A 14,104-nucleotide genomic window follows, 5' to 3' on the forward strand; every position below is an offset into this window, starting at 1 on the left:
GAAGTCAGTGTGCTTCTCTTCTAGCTTTAGAGATGTGTTCTCTTTTCGGGAAATGGGAGGGCTGCTCTCAGGGCATTATTTTGTATGACTTGTAGTTTCTGGATATTTTCGGAAGAGGTGCCTGAGAATAGGACATTGCAATAATCAATATTGGACCCAATGATGGCATGGACAATTGTAAAACAGTTTAGTTTAGTTTAGTTTATTATTTGTAGGGCGCGCCAGGCCCTGGAGCATCAGGGCGCACAAGACAAGAATATTCTCAGCTTTGTTACAGTTACAATTACATAAACATAATACATTCTGCCATAAATAAAATATATACAGGTACATGTGCATGGTCATAATGCAGTATACAATAAGCAAGAATGAGCAGGGCTGGAGCAAGGTCGAGACAGGAGGTGATCAAGGTACAGGAATATTCACAATGTGGAGGTGATATACAGTGGAATAGGTACAGTAATATACAATGGAGTAAAATACAGAAAGTGGTATCAAAACTGGGGCATGCAGGTGGAAAGCTAGTAGGGACAGTCAGGTCAAGCAGGTCGGATTAGTTAGATGTCATTAGCTCTCAGCCACTTGGTCAAATTCTGCCTAAATTTCGCAAAGGGCTGGGGTTCTCTTATGTCATGTGGTAGGGAGTTCCAAAGCTGTGCTGCTTTGACTGCGAAGCTATGTCCTCCAATAGTGGCATGTTTAAAGCGAGGGACATAGAGGCAATTTGCATTGACCATTCTTGTTGGTCTAAGTGAAGTTCTTAAGTGTAGCCTGTCCATGAGGTAGGGTGGTGCCATGTTATTGAGGCACTTGTGAGTAAGGGAGGAAATTTTAAGTTGGATTTTGTCCTGAGTGGATAGCCATTTATATTCTCTTCTTATAGAGGAGATATGCTCTTTCCTGTTGATCTTAAGCGCGGCTCTCAAGGCAGTATTCTGTAGGACCTGGATTTTTTGGATAGTCTGTTTGTTAGCCCCAATGTAAAGACCATTACAGTAGTCCAGTTTGGACAGAATAAGGGCTCTGGCAAGCGTGATGCAGCTGTCTGTAGAGAGGAATTGCTTCCTGGCTCTAATGAGTTTGCAAGTATATGCTGTGGAAGAGGCTAGGGAGTTGACTTGTTTGCCAGTTAATTTTAGATGAGAAGGATCTGGCTGCGTTGAGGGTCTTATGCTTATTATGGACTTTAATGAAATGTACCACTCTGTTTTGTGTTCGGTAAAATGACTGGGTACCATTTCAAAGTGTATGTGCTTCTGGAATTATAGACTTAATCAAATAGCACTTATGGTCTGTATACAGTGCGAACCCCCTGACTCCTTCTCTGTGCATTGCACCAGCACAGAAGAGTATGAGACATCTCACAGCATGCTTATCTAGAAAAATAAAGTAATGGAAGTCACTTGTAGGGTGCACCTTCAAGCAGAATCTTATTAATAGTGCTGAATTCCTCAAGACAAAGGGAAAAGGTGATTATTCAATACCCATTCTACCTCCTTAAGTTGCCCATTGCAAGTGAGAAAGGTAGACTTTTACACAGTAATATAATAGAAACTCCATTGCAGGGAATTTAGCCCACATACAGGTTGAACATACATTTTCCTTTCTACAAGCAATGTACATGCAAGAAGACCCAGTAGCTTGTTGCCATCGAGTTTTCAGGAATGCTGCTGAAATTCTGATCTGTCTATTGAGTAAGGAGGATGGTATCTATTTTCAGTACACGGGAAGTAGAACGAAATAGGTAAGTATGAATGTTTTGAATTCATTTGCTTTTTAACAAGTGAAAAATTCATCTTGGACTCTCATTTTTTTTATCCATTGTGCATGAACACTCAGGGTGAATTAAATGCATAGATACCTGATGTGTGAGTTAAAGAAAAGTTTCTATTTCTATAACCGTAGCATTGAAAACTGAAGTGACTAGTGTATTGATCATTTTTCATCAATGGCACTTGCTGAGCCTGAGAATAATGACCTTCCGACCATACAAATCAAACTATGGCCCACCATGTGAAACCGCCCCCCGAGTACCTTTACCACTAATCATGGGAACAATCTCTGCCATCTCATCCTGACTCAGAAGTAACCAAGACCAGTGAGCTCCAAAAGTACACCACCCACCCAGACACTCACCTCTCCTACCGCCATGCTCACTTTCCACTTTCCACCAACAAACAATAGAATGCAGCTGTACCCCTTGATCAATTTCGGCCTAGCTGCACACTTACGTTCAATTCGTCATGAACACCTCAACAACCTGCTAGGACGCAGCTATACCCCACAAAAATCACCTAGCTGCACACATAACTTTCCTACACAGGGCTAATGCCACCAGAATGCAGTGACCAATCACCGGACTGCACACATTTGACTGATCTCTCACTACCACCACACCTAATGTTAGGATGATACCTCCACCACGCCAAGCACACTGGCAGCACACATACTGAGTGCACCCAAGCACTGTACTCTACCCTACTCTCTCGACGGACATGGACTGAAGTCCCCGAGGGCGTTCAACCCACAAGCGCTTTGAGGTCATACCAATGATATATAGAGTGCTATATAAATGTCAAATTACAATAACTGGCACAGGAATTTCATGGATGCGTTACTTGTTTATCTTTAAATTAATTAAATCATTTTGATTTTTTAAAATAAAATAGACCTTCTGTGCAACCCTGTGTGTCACTTCTCCCGAAAGTGGAGGGAGGCTGTAGTGAATGAATACTGTTACATTGTTGTTCCCAGATTCATAAAAAGAACTTTATCAAATAAAGGAAAATTGTGCGCGCCTGGTTTGTGGTGGGTAGAAAGTTACTGTGAATTAGAGATCGCACGATTAAAGCAACCTCCACTGCCCCCTACCATCTCCTTTGGGTCACTACCAAGCCACTGCATTAGCAGATGGCACTCACAAAACACCAATAAAAACATAAATAAAAATAATTCTGGAATATGGGCTGGCTGGTACACAAATTCCTAGCCTTAAGTCGTTATAGAAGCGAGTATTTGCAGTATTGTCTATGATATGCATGGCATATTTGCATCAGCCCCCGGTGCCCAGGGAGGGATGGTTCCACTCCTGCCACCCCCTCTCCAAAACATTGAGACGTGCTGGTGCACCAGTGTCACAGTAACAACTCTACATGCCAATGCCAAAAGGCGCAAATCGTGCCAACATGGAAGATCTGGGGTTGAGCGGAGGATGTTTTTTCTTAGCCAGCAGGGAAGGGACCTGGCTGTCAGGAGGGTGGTGGGTGACAGGGGGGAGGTAGGCCACCCTCATTAGTTCAGGGAGTATAGCTTGCAGCATTCTCAGAGAGGGTCGGTTGCTTTCAATTGTTTTATCGTGATAAGCTGTGAAAGCAGTCAAAGCTAAAAATCCCCCATCATTGGCAATTAAATGAAACCAGTGCTCGGTCTCGATGTATCGCTGTGGATTTGCAGGCTGTGTGAAATCCAACCCACCCTAAGGCTGATTATAGCCAATCTGCAGCAGCTACATTCCTTTCACTTTGGGTGGCAAAGCAACCATGCGCTCCTGGAGTAATACCTCCCTGCCAGGCGCCGATTTCAATGCGGCCCATGTCGCTCCAGCCTCCCTTTTTTTCTTTCTTCAATGTGGAATACAAGGCCACTGCCAAAAACATATCCCGCACAATCAAACATCAGATGGTGACTCCTTTCCCACAGCTTGTGTGAGTGAAAACAGTGAAATTATACCCATGTTTCAGTGGCGAATCCCCCGGTGTTGAAGCGAGGCCAGCCCAGCACTGGGCTCTTGTTCGCCAGCTTTTTGTTCCTAGACCTGCACTGTTTTTAGCACTGGACACCATTCAGCCGCCTTTCAGCATTGTATGTCACTTCGCATATGGTTCATCCCCTCCCAATGTGTGCATGTACCCAGAAAATGCAGCTTTTCATGGCGTATTCTCGATGTAACAGAAAAGATTAAGATGTAAGGCCGCTGAATGCAGCAGGAATTAGTTGGACAGATGAATAAGGGAAAATGAATCCAGGATGACGGCGGATTTAGTCTAATGATTGTGGGAGGGCGTTAAGAACTTGGTGGTGGGTTTCAGCCCTGTTAATCCCAGACGCTGTGTGTTTTGGCAGGAACCCCTTCCTTCAGATGTACAGGCAGAAGTGTACAGTAGGCCTCATTCAGCCCGACAAAGACCAAGGCCTTCAAATGAACTGCCACTGAAAGCACACGATGGCAACTTATTTTGTCAGTTTCTTTTTATTTTGCTGGGTTTCTCTTTCTTTCATCACTTGTTTAAATCCTTCCCTTGTCGGCTCGTCCCACTTCATTCTACTATGTGCCTCGTCCAGTTTTCTTTCCTATTTCAGACAGTAGGGGACATGACCTCCCTAAACAAAAACGTGCATGGCTAATATTTGAAAATGTCAAGGGTTAGAAGGAATCCAAAACTACATATCTGTTTAAAGATGTGTAGACTGCATAAATACCCTGTTTATAAAGACAGATGTATGGCTAGATGGGTAAATACAGATAGCTAGATTGACAATGGTGCAGATGTTATGACATGTCAGGTTGTGAGTTATAGAGCGACATGGGGTAAACTATAGAGAAAGGGACCAGGGCACTAAATAAATTCGATGTTTTACAACTTGTATTAATGTTATATATAGTTGAGATTTAGGGAATCTATGGAAATGGGTCGACACCAGGGTGAACCATATTACAGCCTTAATTAAACACGTAGATTCTCATTCAGTTCAGAGTTAACTGAAAGAAAGTTTATCCAAATAAAATGAAAAAATTACCAACTGGCACCTTAATTAGAGTAACAAAATGTACAGTCTAAATGTTGGGTCCACTAGACACGTATGTGTGTAAATACATAATCAAGATTCACATTTGAAAGTCATTATTGTTGTATATACATATATAGCGTGTGTGTACATGTGCCTGTGTGTATGTAGATACGTGTGTACGAGAATGTGATGAGCTCTTCCATCTCGTAGATAAAACACTTCCAATGCTTCTGATGTGTAACATAATGTGCTGCTTCTCTGAAACTGGATATGAGTTTAAGACATATTTAGCCAGCAGGACTGAACATCCACCTTACACAAAAGGGATGCTGCAAATTCAGTTTATTTCCTATTCCCTTTTTCTGCAGGAAGAATGATTTTGAGGCAATTTGGGGCGAAAATCAGCATTTGCATGAGAATGGGGATATTTCAAACGTGTGAGCACAAAAGGCTGCAACTTCAGAGGCTTTTTGATCAGATGTGTCACTCGCTTTCTGATACATTGTCTCACAAGGGCCTCTGCTGAGGGATGCTTGTCCATTCAGAAAGCCGGGCACATTCTGCCAGCAACTCGGTGCAAAATGTGTGAGAGGCCTCGGCTTTCTGGGAACAGGCCTCGACTAATCCAATCACTGGGGGGAAGCAGGGGGACACTGGGATTAGGGTAGCAGGGCCAACACCTCCCCAACCCCACTCCCTCCCGCAGTATGTAAAACATGCACCCTAGCAGCCACGCTCTTGTCCTATATACAGGTTTTTATAAAGTGGTGGGGGCACGAGTGTCAGTTCTCCTCCCTGTGAGCCACAACTAAGTATAAAACTAGATGGTGTCCTTCTGTTATGCAGTAGGCAAGGCCTTTGTCTTCAGACTATGTTCCTCCATGGTACTCTATGCAAGTGGACTATTTAAACCGTGTTCAAGCAGTTATGTTTGCTTGTACATTTGTATGCAAGCAATCGCTGTACGGGAATCATTTTTACAAGTATATGCTTCATAATTCAAATTCAAAGATGTAACCTATTTGGAATTTAATACGATCCTCCATTGCCATTTTGCAGTGTTGGATATTGGACGTGATTCAAGAGTAACTGAATAAAATATGCTTATTTCGTCACCATTGCTCTCCCATTTTGAATGTTCAGAAGGAAAAATGTAAGTAATGTGGCAGTGGTAAAACTCCCACACGTTTTCAGGTCCAGCTTCAAGGGGCCCACACCATGTTATCATAGAAAACTGTTTTCAGGGGCAATTAACATTAACAAGTTTGCATAAAATGTAAACCGAAGTCTGCTTTCTCTGTTCACCAAACACAGAAGTATGTGTCCTCCCAGTCCTCTCATTTCTCTTTTTGCAGAACCAGAAGCATCAGTAAAGTGTACTAATATCACTAAGCGCAATATGACCTGACCACGCATCATCTTTCTTAACCGCAGGGCTACTGGAAAAAGTGGGTGGGCCATGCTCATTTGCCAATCCTCACTCATACTGTGCACTGTTTGATTGTGTAATGCAATGTCAGTCCAGACTATGTCAGCATTTCGAGGCTGTGGTCCCGATTCATGGAATTATATGTGCGGAAAATCCTGTTTGTCAATTCATGGAATCAAATGTGTGGCACTTTTCCGTACTTTGCGTGGACTTTGCGCAAGCTCGGCACATCTCTGCGAGCGGCTGAGTACTTTTTGGGAGACACCTCCCATAGCATGGGCTGGGCTTACGCAGAGGGCAGGGAAGGGGGCGGAATTCAGAAAATGAGGAACAAGGGAAAATGTGGGTATTACGAGGGACGGCCCACAAGCAGTCCATCACATGCCCACTATTGTGTGGAATGATGCATATTCATGGATCCAACCGTGCAACCTCTCGGTGTGGAAATGGCCATGCAAAGCCCTCATCCTATCCGCAAACCCGAAGGCAGGCATAGAGATACTTGCGCATAGGATTCATCATGCAGAAGTGAGATTGGGTGTCGGATTTTGGGGTGCCTATACGAAGCCGGGGTTCCGATCTAACTTAGGGGTGCACGTACACGTTGTAGAGGGGTGCAGGAACGGTTTACGGGGGTTTGCACACAAATTTTGAGAGTTTTACTCAAGTTACGTTAAATTGTATGCATGTTGTCGGGGTGCTGGTAACAGTTACGGGGGACCCCGCGCAAGGTCCATAGATGAAGGCCTTTTTGCAGGGGACCCCACGCACTATTTGAAGGGTGCATCTATTTGTACCCGGGGAGAACGCAAAGGTGGCTGTTCTGGCTGTTTTTGCTTTGCGTGGGGGTGTGTCAGGGCCATTCCGGTCGCGACTTGCGTGTACGGTTATTTTGTGCAAACAATTCCATGAATACGCAGAGCGTGAATTTTTTTAATATGCACACAGGCTTGTGCAGTGTTCTTCTCAGTGTGCCTCTGCTGCAGGATAAATGTGCACTTTATCATAAATTGAGCCCATTAGCCTTGGCAGTCAAATGCTTTTCAGATGCCAAATAACAGATCATAACATCTCCCTCTTGCAGTGGAAGGTTCCTATGCTGGGAGTCCAAGCTGCAGTACATTAACTTGTGTTTCCACGGGTTTTAATATAATGCCGTCTAGGTTCTTCAAGAGTTTGGAAGGATTTCCAAGTCTATGTACTGGCTAAATTCCCATATCTCCTACTGCACAGTGCTTACTTTGGGGTATGTTGCATTTGTGCTTTGTCAGGTTTTGATTCTATGTTGTCTGTGTTTTTAAAGGGTTTCCAAGTGTGTCCACTGCCTAGATCACCATTGCTCTTGCCTGTAAATCTGTGTTGAAGCACATTCATTTATGTTGCCATTCCCTTTTCACTTCTTTGGGCCTAAAGACTGTCCTGCCCCGGCCCTATTGCCAGCCTACTTGGACATCCCACCGGACACAGAACATTCAATTCCTAGTGATCCAGTGGCATATCACCAAACCACTACCAAGTGGTCAGACTACTATCCAATGGCAGCCAAGTTAGTTTGGCAAGAGGATTTTGGCCCCACTCCTACTCCATTGTACTTTAGCCTCCCTCTTTCTCTGTCTTCCCCAGGCAATTTTACTGGCCCATTTCAGTAATGTACAAAGAGCAGGTTGCCCACTAGACTGGGCTGTTTTTCCATAGGTATCTGGGTTCACCCTAGTGCCACCTGCTAATCAAACTGGGAAATCACAGCTCAGGGAGGTGGAGGAAAGGGTGGTATATATATATTCAGATTATTCCCAGGAGAGCCCAGCAATAACTGAAGAGGAGCCCAGTCTCTGCAACATTCCATGAATCCCCAAAAGTCTGCTGGTAGAGGGCCCAGAATCGAGAGGAGGAGCAGGGGTGGGGGGGGGGGGGGTTCTAAGTAGGACACCTACATATTAACAGTGTTGCCAGGGTCAGCTACTTATCCCTGCTATAGAATTGAAGATCATTCAGGGACTCTCGGTGCAGACCTCTGAGCCCATCTAAGCTTATATTGTTTGGCTGTCGCCTCAAATACTCCCTCCCTGATCTTCACTTTCACTATTGTGACGTGGCTTTAATTTGGCATAAATTGCTACACAAACAACATGTGTAGTGACACCCTTGGTTCTCTTTTACAGTGTAACGACTTGTGCAGTGTGGTGGTGCTCTACAATGTACTCTCTCTGTTGCTGGAACAGGGGCGTTAAGGAACTTGTAATGGAAAGGAATACAGTGCCCTGAAGGGATAGAGCACAGGATGCCAACTTGTGAGGTGGACGGATAACAAGTGATGGGTCGCGCCACTCATAGAAAGTTCCTGAGTTCTTGAACTTTGCATATTTTATGGGGCCAGTGGGTGCTATACCTCCCAGGACCAAGCAAGGGCTCAGTGCATATGACAGTAAAGTGTCTCCATCTGGAGTGGTTTTTGGGAAGCAAACTTCACAAACCTCTAAAATGTAAGATACGAGCAACAGTCAACACTACAATAATGAACAAACTGCAATGGCAGTTGGCATGAAAAAAAGTACACGAACACAGTGACAGTTCTTTAAAATTCCTTTCTGGTGGTACAATATGAAGGCATAACACTTCTCACATTACTAAATAAATTTGGGATGTGCATGAAATGCTTGCTCTAGTTCCTTGCAAGGTTATCATATGTATCTATTAAGTGAAGGTCTCAAGGCCCAGGCTGAAAGTTAAACTTTTTCTCAAGAAGAGAATGTTAAATTTGGAAACAAATATGTTAATGCTGGAACAAACGATGGGTTTGCATGCACATTTAGGTAACAGTGTGTCCAATAAATAGCCTCTTACATGTTCTGAGTAATAATGCAATATATAAAATGATAAATACTGAATAGCTACACCTGCCATAAACATACAGCATAAATACTCTTGTTGTAAACTTTTAACTCTATGTATTCATTTAAAGCAATGATAGGCCAGGCAGTTCATCCACAGTATCTGATGTATTTTTTTTAATTTACGTCCCAAGAAGGCTTCACTTGCTATTTTCCCAGTCGTTAAGTCAGCTCAGTAAACTTTACTCACACAGCCTAAGGTTCTTGAATGCAAAGAAAGGTTTGTTCTAGCTCACAATGTTCCAATACAATAACCTCAAATTGTGTCCCTACCTACAAGACCGCTGCAGTCTGCCATAAAAGATAAACATGAAAAATAACAGCAAAGATATTAGAATTCCGCAAAACAATTTTAAAAAGAAGGCTTACCGCCAGTACTCCGCAATAGCTGTGTCCAGGACAAAGGTGTGCAGGATGCTGCAACTCCAGGCAGGAGGTGCTGAAGGCATGGAGCATGGCTGGGAGGGCTTCCTTGCATGGATGTTCCTTCGTGGAAGGCTGCAAGAGCAGCCTCTTCTGAAATGTCTTCATATAACTCTTTGACTGCAGCTGCTGAACATCAATGAGAATCCACTGAGGCCGGCGAGGTAGAGTGTATGGCTTCTGTCTGCCGATAGCAGTTTATACATTTCCTGTGGAAGTTGCTGGCTCGTGCAGTTGCTGAGGAGGCGGGGTTGGTACCTTTCTTTCAGTGCCCTTTTGATAACTCTAAAATGTACCCACACAATCAAGAAGGTCTGTGGTGCTCAGATTCCTTCTTTGATGATCTCCTTTTACTGTTATAGGTGTAGCACAGGCTGCAGCAGCTGCATGGTCGGCTGCTTCCTTCTGGGGCATGGAGTTCTTTATCTAAGGCTAGCTTATGCTGGTCTTCTTCCTGGCTTTAGGTAACTGTTCTTTTATGGGTCCAGTTCTGGATAAAGGCTGGGTCCTGCTTTCTTTTTGTTCCCTACTTTGCACAGAAAGCTAAGGAACTCAGGCATTCTCTTTGCCCAGTGTGGGTGCTGTGCCTGCAGGACCTACAGACCCCAGCTACACCTCGCTGATGACACCCAATGCGGCTGAAACAGGTCTGGGGTTGCTTGTGGTCATGTGCAGAAGGAATGTAACCTGCTAGTTCGAGCTGGACTGCCCCTTTTTGGGGTGGGACCAAGCCTGATTTGCATATGGTCTTTGCCCTTTTTGTATTGACTTGGCAGGCTAAAGAATTATGGTCTGAAGGGTTGCCAAGGGCAATGCCAGAGATTAAGTTTAATTCTAAACCTTCCAGCCATCACCTCTTTTGTTGTGTATAAATTGGGTTGTCAGGCCTAGAATAATTCCATGTGGATTGTCAGGGGACACCTACAATTGTTAACTGGCAACCAAGTCTCCACAATTCAAGGGTATATCTGAGCAAATCTCTGGTGCATCACACAAGCACGTTCTGACTCTTCCCATCCCAGTTTTCTCTTCCCAATACAAGAAGCTTCCATCAATGGAAAATCATGTTTATCATGTGATGCTCTATTTTCCCTCTTTATAATCAGCATTCCAACTGATACGCTGTCGATGACTGCACATGCACCGCTACTACTACAACCACATGACCTATCCCTCATCTCAAATTAGTATCTTTCCAAATGCTCGCCTCTGTTTTTCTATCCTTGCCCCAACGTTCTCCTCCCTCTCACCTTTTCCCCATTCCCTTCCGCCACTGACCTACGTCTCTGTATATCCAGATGGGAGCACAATACACCATTATCCAGACGAGCTCTGGTGCAGTAAGCCCACAATGGTGGTGGATAGGATAAGTACATAAGCTTATTAACATAGCATGAATAGAAAATACGTGTCTGCAACAATTGAGCCATTGAAAACGAGGATGCAACAACAATATGATATCCTGCACTATACAACCGCAAACAAAGCACCTTCCCAAAATGCCACTGTGCACCACAGGTACACTGTGCACTGCTCATTGCAATTGCATTTCTTACTAGTGACCACCACCTCACTACTACCGAAATTGTGCATGTGTTTGCGTGTCCATAAAAAATCTTGTATTCGTGGAGTATTGTGTCAGAACATTCAAAGTATGAATGTTTCGGCGTCCAAGCCACAAGGCGAAGTTCGCGCAAGCCTATTGGATCTCAGAGAAAGTGGCAGACACTTGTGTTTTAATAGTGTCCTTACCCTGCACAATGGCGTTATTCTTTTTATCAGTGAAATCAGGAGTAGGCCTTGCACCAACACCTTGATTTCCATGTCTCCAAGGAATCTGATATTTTTTTCTGATAATCATACCCATTTATTAATAGTATTGACCACTTCTAGCAGACACTGCAAAGTGATTTGTCTTTATGAACTAATAACAGATGTTTCTGTTACCCAACTCAATAGCACTTGTGTTATGAGCCTGGGGGTCCCTTAGTGATAACTTACCAGTTACCACACATTGAAAATATGTCTCATAAAATGAAAGCATGTTGTGCTGTGTACTAATATACCTATCACGCCCCCCTCACCACGACAGTCGCATCCCCTGGTGCCCAGTTCGCCTCCCAGCCTCCCGCTGGTGCCCCATTGTCCACCCCCACAGCAAAGGCTGCCTCCGCTACTGATTACATACTAGTTTCTGTAGTTCTGACCTGACCTCATAAAACATACTGGTCGAGCTGCGATGTAGCTCATCTAACAGTAAAATCAAGTTCTCCGAAAAGCTCTCCATTGCTCCTCGGAGGTAGGCGCGCACCATAACAAATATCGCCAAAAAACAGTTTTAAATACAAAATCCAATAACATGGCACAACACATTTTCCTTGACCAGTCTCAACGATGTTGACAGCCCATGAAATGTAATCTACAACGCTACGTTTTTTAAAAAAAAAACAATCTCCGTTTTTCAAAAAGAAATAACAGCTGCATCCTGCATGTGAGAAATACAACGTAAGTGTTGCTGTTACTCTTCGGGTGGCCACTGTCTTGAATTCTGGTCCACGCCTAGGCTTTCGACGTAAACACGTCGGAGTGGGCAACGCTCTTTCGTTCCGCGTGCTCTGCAAAGTGCTTTATTTAGATGTCACAAACTGCGGTGGGCAGGAAAGCTGCGCAACATGGTGGCAGCAGAGCACTTCGATTATAACTTGCCTACGGCAACAAGGCAGACATGACCCATGCTTTGTCTGCCTGTATATTTAGGGTTATTATCAGTGTCAGCACATCTAAAGTGTCTTTCTGTGCTAAATACCGGGCCGGACCGTGGAAAATCAGAAAACCAACTTGCCATTGGAAGCAATAACTTCTCCCTCGGGCAGGAGAAAGTCCGCTTTCAGCTTTTCTCTCACACTTACTTCCGGCCCTGTGCCTTTTCCAAGGCAACGGGGAGCGAGCGAGGGGTCACCCAGAGCTGACGTGCGCACAGACGCTCCCCCACGCAAGAGCACGCACGCACGCGCGGTGATTCCAGACGTAGCTGTCTCCTTGAATATTTACTATTTGCATCGCAAATCTCCAATAATCGTACAGTACGTTCGCGTTGGAAATAAAGCTGAAAGCTCATTGCTTTTCTCTGAAAGTTGCTATGTGAATTCTTTCTAAAAGCATCTTGTGAAATAAAAGCGCCCCCGAAAAAATCTACCTCCTCTAGAGCTATACACAGTGAACTAACCTTAGAGTTCATTTAGTATTAAAGCGTCACTTGTACCAACTTGAGTTACTAAATCATTGTTTGCGCCTGCTTAAGAAAATTCTTTGTATTTCTAAGTGATAGGTAATGAAGACTGAGAGTTGCTGTCAATACAATTATCAGGTATTCGTGCGTCTTTTATTTTAGAAAAACTCGTCGAACATATCCTTTCAGTGAAACACTGCCACGTAGGACAGAGGTTAAGAACATACATAACATCGAGGAACTATTTTCTCTGCTGGCCTGTCCCCACTCCCTTGAAACCCCATCACCATGGCCCCTCACGCTCAACCCAAACCCCCAAATAAACACGCCTGCTGTTTAAGGGAATGTTCAGTGCAGTGCACACGTTCAAGTTCTTCCTGCACTTTTATTTGAAAACTAAATAATTCCGGAACGTTTTCTTTTTAAAGTAAAAGTATAGGACAGTAATACCTTTTTTTTAAGTAGAGGAGGAGGTTTTCTGGTGGTTTTGCACATTTTGGCCAATTGACGGGCCAAAATGTTTCACAGCGCCGTAATCAGCTGAAATTTCAAGCAAGCCACCCGAAAAATGTAATTTCAGACAGGAAAGCATTCGAAATTATTATTTTTCCTCTGAAGGTAAAATTGACAAAGTGGGTACATTTTGCGCGACATTTTTTGACCACCGTTAGGGTGCATTTTAAAATGGTGCAATTCCATTAAAAACGCACCATGTGTCAGGACCTGAGTCACATATAAGGCGAGAAAATGCAGTAGGACTAGCGCAGACAAAATAATGATGGCTCTGGAAGCCTACATTATTTTTTAGTTTTCTAGTTAAATCGCAGACTTCCCAATAAGCAATTAGTGAAATAAGCAGAGCATGGTAGTGGAAAAGGTAGGTGTCTATATGGCCTGTTTCATAATAACAAAAACGAGTTATGTAAAATTCTCATTCCCAACGTATTCATTTCACCATATTCAAACAATTAGATACAATACAATATTAAACACAGTAGTATGCTGTTTCATGGAAGATGGCACAAAGACAATTGGCATAAGTGGAGTGCAAGGAGATTACAAGAAAGTGAACATTACCTCCACGTCCACTCTTCCTCGTCCCAGTACTTACTTCATGAGGCACCCGCCTCCGACACAGGACCTTCTTCTATTTCTTTAAATCCCTATAACTCCTCCCCCACATCCATGTCACTCAGTTTAAATTTTTCCTGCCTCCGGCAGGTTGGACTTTTTCTTCCCGGTGCGGGGCACCAGGGAGCACCGATTGCTGGCCCCCTGGGGGGGGCTGTGTGGCGGGGCCCTCGGCTCCCTCAGGTGCGGCACTGCTCCTGGGCCCCCTGCGGG

The 14,104-nt window shown here is 44.0% G+C and overlaps 1 long non-coding RNA gene across 1 annotated transcript in view; it reads right to left on the minus strand.

The window, feature by feature from the left end:
- Positions 1-12,437, minus strand: part of LOC138526028 (uncharacterized) — a 134,111-nt gene extending 121,674 nt beyond the window's left edge. Inside the window, exon 1 of the long non-coding RNA XR_011283465.1 lies at positions 9,478-12,437. This is a non-coding gene — a long non-coding RNA (uncharacterized lncRNA). The remainder of the gene's footprint in view (positions 1-9,477) is intronic.
- Between the last annotated feature and the right edge of the window lie 1,667 nt (positions 12,438-14,104).

This window comes from Ambystoma mexicanum, chromosome 7p, assembly GCF_040938575.1.
Source record: "Ambystoma mexicanum isolate Mex_15411 chromosome 7p, UKY_AmexF1_1, whole genome shotgun sequence".
Taxonomy (NCBI): Eukaryota; Metazoa; Chordata; class Amphibia; order Caudata; family Ambystomatidae; genus Ambystoma; species Ambystoma mexicanum.